Genomic DNA, 7,717 nt, shown 5'->3' on the forward strand with positions numbered 1-7,717 from the left:
TAATACACATCTGCCGAGATGTGAATTATGGGTGAATACTACGAACTATTCATGCTAATGGCGCCTCCATATTTTTTATTTGTATATATATACATGTTGGACGAGGAATATATTATGGATCCTACTTATATTTTCACACATGATCTATTGGGGTTATAATTATATTAGCAACAATAGCAACAGCATTTGTTGGATATGTATTACCATGAGGGCAAATATCATTTTGAGGTGCCACAGTAATTACTAATTTACTCTCGGCAATTCCATATTTAGGGACTACGTTAGTCCAATGAATTTGGGGGGGATTTGCAGTAGATAGTGCTACACTAACTCGATTCTTCGCCTTTCATTTTTTATTACCATTTATTTTAATAGCAATATCCATAATTCATCTACTTTTCTTGCATCAAACTGGGTCTAATAATCCACTATCTATTAATAGCAACATGGATAAAATTCCATTCCACCCATACTTCTCAATAAAAGATATATTAGGGTTTATACTTATAATTTTAAGACTAATACAACTCTCATTAATATTTCCAACAACCCTAGGAGACCCTGAAAACTTTACCCCTGCAAATCCACTAGTAACCCCAGTACACATTCAACCAGAGTGATACTTTCTGTTTGCATACGCCATTCTACGATCAATCCCAAATAAGCTTGGAGGAGTAGTAGCACTAGTATTATCTATTATAATTTTATTTATTATACCAATACACCATAAAAGAAATTTTCGTGGACTACAATTTTATCCATTAAATCAAGTATTATTTTGATTAATATTTGCAACCTTTATTTTATTAACCTGAATTGGAGCCCGACCCGTAGAAACTCCATACATTACTACTGGGCAAGTATTAACAATTATATATTTTATATATTTCATTATATCCCCAGCAACCCTTCTACTATGAGATAAAATCTTAAAAAAATGACTTCTTGACTGAAACTTTAAGTGTATGTCTTGAAAACATAAAATAGAATATAAATATTCTAGAAGTCTTCACATTCTAATTATTATGCAACTAAATATAAATTGATACAATCAACCCCCTAAAACCAACAAAAAAAAAAAAATAATTTAAAGAAACCGGAAGAAAACTTTTTCAAGCTAAATATATAAGTTTATCATAACGAAATCGTGGTAGTGTCCCTCGAATTCAAATATAAATAAATCCTAAAAAAATAACCCTTAAGTAAAAAAAATAAGAAAAGTGGTATCCCCCCAACAATAAAATTCTAAATAAAACACTTATAAATAAAATACTAGCATATTCAGATATAAAAATTAAAGCAAATCCACCAGCGCTATATTTTATTTGTTTTTTGAGGGATCATTAGTACCTACTTTATTTTTAATTTTAGGGTGAGGGTATCAGCCAGAACGAGTACAAGCGGGGGTATATTTACTTTTTTATACATTACTTGCTTCTTTACCTCTTTTGGTTGGTATTTTTATGTTAAATTATAAGGTGGGGGGTTTATATATATATATATTTAGATATATTAATATTGATATATTAGAATGGTGTTTGCCTTTTTAGTAAAAATACCTATATTTTTGGTTCATTTGTGATTACCTAGGGCTCATGTTGAGGCTCCAGTTAGTGGGTCTATGATTTTGGCTGGGATTTTATTAAAGCTCGGAGGGTATGGGATTTTGCGAATTATTTCTTGTATTGAGAGATTAGCTGTTAAATATAATATTTTTTGATTTGGTATTAGCATTGTTGGAATTTGAATAATTAGTCTTGTTTGTATACGTCAAATTGATTTAAAGGCTTTGGTTGCATATTCATCTGTAGCACATATAGGTCTTGTTTTGATGGGGATTATAACTATAGGGGCATGAGGAATAAATGGTAGTCTTACTTTAATAGTAGCACATGGTCTTTGTTCTTCTGGAATATTTTGTCTAGTAAATATTACTTATGAACGATTAGGTAGTCGTAGTATATTAATTAATAGGGGGATAATTAGTTATATTCCTAGATTATCTTTATGATGATTTATATTGAGAATTACTAATATAGCTGCCCCCCTTCTATTAATCTGTTGGGTGAAATTAGTCTATTAAATAGAATTATTGGGTGATCCTACTTTAGTTTTGTAGGTGTTGCATTACTCTCCTTTTTAAGTGCTGGTTATACTTTATATTTATATTCTTACACTCAACATGGAATATACTACTCTGGTGTATTTTCTTGCTGAAGAAGTAACACTCGTGAATATTTATTATTATTTTGTCATTTATTTCCATTAATTTTTTTATTTTTTTTTTGTTCTCCAATATTTCATTGAATTTAAATTATTTAAGTAGTTTAAGTAGAATAGTAAGTTGTGGACTTACTGGTAGCTAAAAAGTTCTTAGATCAATGTTTTTTAATTTTTTTATTACAAGTATAGTATCAATTATTTTATTAATTAGTAGAATAATTTTATTATTATTAGGGATAATATTTTTAATTAGGGATATTACAATTTTTATTGAGTGAAATATTGTTAATTTGAATAGTTCTAGTATTATCATAACAATATTATTTGATTGAATATCTTTAATTTTTATAGGATTAGTTATATATATCTCTTCTATGGTTATTAATTATAGAGGTTCTTATATAGAAGGGGATTATAATATAAATCGATTTATTATTTTAGTTTTATTATTTGTCGGGTCTATAATGTTTTTAATTATTTCTCCTAATATTATTAGAATTATTTTAGGATGGGATGGTCTAGGACTAGTTTCTTACTGCCTAGTAATTTATTATCAGAATGTTCGTTCCTATTCTGCTGGAATATTAACTGCTTTGTCTAACCGAATTGGTGATGTATTTATTTTATTATCTATTGCTTGAATATTAAATTATGGTAGCTGAAATTATATCTATTATTTATGATTAGTTTCTGACTTTGATATAATATTAATTACTAGATTTATTATTATTGCTGGTATAACAATACTTGATTTCAGGTTGTCACTTTTAAGTAAGGGATATTCCTTATATTTGAAGCTTAAATTCAATGCACTTCTCTGCCACCTTAAAAATTAGTTGTTAGTAAGTAGTATTGGGAGTTCTGAATATGTATGTTCAGAGGGAGGTGACATTTGATACCATTCAATTGATGATGCTTGTTGTAGATTAAATAATGTTGGTCGGGCACTTGTCATACCTTCTCAGGTAATAAAAATTATAATAATTACTGCTGTAAATGATAAGATTGATCCTAATCTTGAAACAACATTTCATATTGTATATGCATCTGGATAATCCGAATATCGTCGCGGTATTCCTCTTAATCCTAGAAAATGTTGTGGGAAGAATGTTAAGTTAACTCCAATAAATATTGAGATAAATTGAATTTTTAATCAATCTGGATTTATTATTACTCCTGTAAATAATGGAAATCAATGTACTAGTCCTGCTATAATAGCAAATACTGCTCCTATAGATAATACATAATGAAAATGTGCTACAACATAGTATGTGTCATGCAGCACAATGTCTAGTGATGAATTTGCAAATACTACTCCTGTTAATCCCCCTATTGTAAATAAGAAAATAAATCCTAATGCTCATAATATTGATGGAGAGTAATTAATTTGTGTTCCATGTAGTGTTGCAATTCATCTAAATACCTTAATTCCTGTTGGTACAGCGATAATTATTGTAGCTGCAGTAAAATATGATCGAGTATCAACATCTATTCCTACAGTAAATATATGATGTGCTCATACAATAAATCCTAGGAACCCAATTGCTATTATTGCATAAATTATTCCAAGAACTCCAAATGTTTCTTTTTTACCTCTTTCTTGAGTTACAATATGTGAAATTATTCCAAATCCCGGTAGAATTAGAATATATACTTCTGGGTGTCCAAAGAATCAGAATAGGTGTTGATATAAGATTGGGTCTCCACCACCAGATGGGTCAAAAAATGAGGTATTTAAATTTCGATCTGTTAATAGCATTGTAATTGCTCCTGCTAGAACTGGTAGTGATAATAATAGTAGAACTGCAGTGATTACTACTGACCATACGAATAATGGTACTCGTTCTATGGATATTCCTATAGTTCGTATATTAATTACTGTTGTAATAAAATTTACTGCCCCTAGAATAGAGGATACTCCTGCTAAATGTAATGAAAAAATTGATAAATCTACAGAGGCTCCGGCATGTGCAATTCCTGCAGATAGGGGAGGATATACTGTTCAACCAGTTCCTGCACCACTCTCTACAATTCTTCCTGATAATAGTAGAGTTAATGATGGAGGTAGTAATCAAAATCTTATATTATTTAATCGTGGGAAGGCTATGTCTGGGGCTCCAATTATTAAAGGTACTAGTCAGTTTCCAAATCCCATAATTATAATAGGTATTACTATGAAAAAAATTATAATAAATGCGTGTGCAGTTACAATCACATTGTAGATCTGATCATCTCCAATTAAACTTCCTTTTTGGCCTAATTCTATACGGATTAAGATACTTAATGATGTTCCAACTATTCCTGATCATACTCCGAAAATTAAATATATTGTACCAATATCTTTATGGTTAGTAGAAAATAATCATCGTTGCAAGAATGAGATGACTGAAGTTATAGGTGATAAACTGTAAATTTATGTATGAGTTTAAAACTCTCTCATTAAATTTTGGCTTTATAGTTAAGAATAATAATTTTGAACTGCAATTTCAGGGTGATACATATATGTATTAAGGCCTAAAAGAGTACCCCTTATTTATGACTTTGAAGGTCATTAGTTTAAAATTAACTTAAGACCTTATAAAGATTTTATAGAGATATGTAAATTGGTTGGATTATAGGTAGTCCACATACTGAGAGAAAAATTGTAACTACTGATAATACTTGTTCTTTTAAGTTTAAGTAATGATATTCCATATATTAGTTTTATAATTTATTAAAATTGATGTAAGTGAGGTTCGTAAGTAATAATATAAGGTTAGCAACGATATGCTAATTAGGATTATAATTATAATTAATTGCTTAAAGTTGGTTGTTTGGATAATGACTATCCATTTTGGTAAAAACCCTAGTAGAGGTGGTAGTCCACCAAGAGATAATATTGATATGAATAAAGATATTTTTTTAATGGGCGGAAGTTTTAATATAAACAGTTGATGGACGTAGTATGTTTTGTTTATTGAAAATAACATAATGGTAGAGGTAGTTATAAGGATGTATAGTAAGTAGTAAATATGTTAACCAGGTATTATCTTCTGATGTTATTCTTAGAATAATTCATGATATGTGGTTAATTGATGAAAAGGCTATAATTTTTCGTAACGAGGTTTGATTTAATCCTCCAATTGCTCCAATAATTGCTGATGTTCTAATTGTTAAAATTAAAATTATGTTTAAATTGTCAATTACATAACTAAGCAATGTTGATGGAGCAATTTTTTGAATAGTTGTTATTACTAGGCAGTTAATTCATGTTATTCCTTCTATAACTTCTGGTATTCAAATGTGAAATGGAGCAGCTCCTATTTTTATTAATAAAGCTATGGTTAAAAGCTGGATCTGTATATTGAAGTTTGCAGCATTAATTATAATTAATGCTGCAGCCAAAATTATTGATGATGCTAATGCTTGAATTAGGAAGTATTTAAGTGATGCTTCTGTATTTCGTTGATTATTTGGTGTAGAAATTAATGGGATAAAAGATATTAGATTAATTTCTAAGCCTATTCAGGCTGCATATCATGAGGTGGAAGAAATAGAAAGGAGGGTTCCTATTGTGAGGGTCAATAGGAATATTATTTTCTTGGGGGTTGTGAGCATTAAAAAGGGAAGGATTAATTATAGACCTTCATATGTGGGGTATGAGCCCTCTAGCTTAATTAGCTTACCTTTTTATTATATTTTGGTGTATGATGCACTATGGGGTTTGATACCATTGGAGAAAGTTTAATTCTTTCAATTATAAAAATTCATTTTTGTTACAAATAAATTAATAAGAACATGTTAAATTTCATGTATACTTTACCCTATCATGGTAATCCTTTTTCAGACATCTTATTTATATATAAGTTATAATAGTGGGTTAATAATACTATTTATTAGACTTTTATTGTTATGATCAATAAGTAGAACCTATTTATTAAATAATATAAAATACTTCAGAATCCTTTTTAATTTTATCCAATTTTTTTTAAGTTTTTGTAGTCTAACTTAAAGTAATTGACTTAATTAACATGTCATTTTAATACTTATTGAGTCTAGAGAAAAAAGAAGTTAATATATCTATATAGAACACAATTTTGAGGGAAAAAAAAAATTGTGTTCTATATAGTATGGGAAAGTGAGTAAAAATAAAAAAGGGAGGAAATTTTCGTGAGATAATTTCTAATTATAATTTAATTTAATATAATACATACTATATAATAATAAAGAACCTCTCTTTATATTTTAGAACTAAAGTTTTATTCTAGCTTAAAATTCCCTAGTTAAATTTTACATATGTATTTATTAAAGAGAGGGAAAATTTCCGCCAATTTTTATGGGTTGAGACGGTGTATTTGAGGAGGAAGAGCTAGTAGACTAATTTTAAGGTAAAAGTGTTATATTTTTCTGTTAAAATTGTTATTTGTAAAAAAATGTTATTCGACTTACCTTATATCTAGTTATTAGGGAATTATATTTAATATAGCTTTGCATTTTAATATTTTTTATATTAATATATATATATTATAATATTAATGTTTAGTTATGACTAGGGGGATGTGCTTCTGGTTAATATGTTGGTTATAACTTTATATTAAACTATTATATTTATTGGTTTGGAGATTGCTAATTTTTGTAATTTTGTTATAATTTATTTGAAATTTTATTAAAAATTTAGTTTGGTTTTACTTGCTTACTTAATTATATGTTTTAATTGGTTTTATTTTGAAATTATGATTCTATTTGTATATTTACTTAATTAATTAAAGGAATTAGGCAAAATTTATTCTCGCCTGTTTATCAAAAACATCTTTTCATGATTTTTGTATGAAGTATAACCTGCCCAATGACATTTGTTTAATGGCCGCGGTATTTTGACCGTGCGAAGGTAGCATAATCATTAGTCTTTTAATTGGGGGCTAGAATGAATGGTTGGATGAGGAATAGACTGTCTTTAGTTAATTAATATATAATTTTACTTTAGAGTGAAAAGGCTTTATTTTTTTAAGGGGACGATAAGACCCTATAGATCTTTATATTATTTTAATGATGTTTTGATTAGTAATATAATTATATATATTATTAAATAGTATTTTGTTGGGGTGATGGGAAGATAATAATTAGCTCTTTTTTATTTAATATTCAATAATTTTTGTTATTTGGATAAATTTTTAGTGATTTAAAGAATAAGTTACCTTAGGGATAACAGCGTAATCTTTCTTGAGAGATCATATCGACAGGAGGGGTTGCGACCTCGATGTTGGATTAAGATATCATTTGGGGGTAGCATTTCAAATTTGATGGTCTGTTCGACCTTTAATTTCTTACATGATCTGAGTTCAAACCGGCGTGAGCCAGGTTGGTTTCTATCTCTTAATATTAAAAGTGTTTTAGTACGAAAGGACCAAATACTTATATTATATATATAATATTGATTAATAATAATTACTATTATGGCAGAGAAGTGCATTGAATTTAGAATTCAATAATGAAGATAAATTTCTTTTTATAGTAG

The 7,717-nt window shown here is 28.2% G+C and overlaps 1 pseudogene; it reads left to right on the forward strand.

Moving 5' to 3' along the window:
• The first annotated feature begins 1,322 nt into the window (after positions 1–1,322).
• Positions 1,323–2,307, forward strand: LOC145982397 (NADH-ubiquinone oxidoreductase chain 4 pseudogene; annotated as a pseudogene).
• The last annotated feature ends 5,410 nt before the right edge of the window (positions 2,308–7,717 follow it).

Source organism: Lepisma saccharinum, unplaced genomic scaffold (genome assembly GCF_977018435.1).
Source record: "Lepisma saccharinum unplaced genomic scaffold, izLepSacc3.1 HAP1_SCAFFOLD_162, whole genome shotgun sequence".
In the NCBI taxonomy this organism is placed as follows: Eukaryota; Metazoa; Arthropoda; class Insecta; order Zygentoma; family Lepismatidae; genus Lepisma; species Lepisma saccharinum.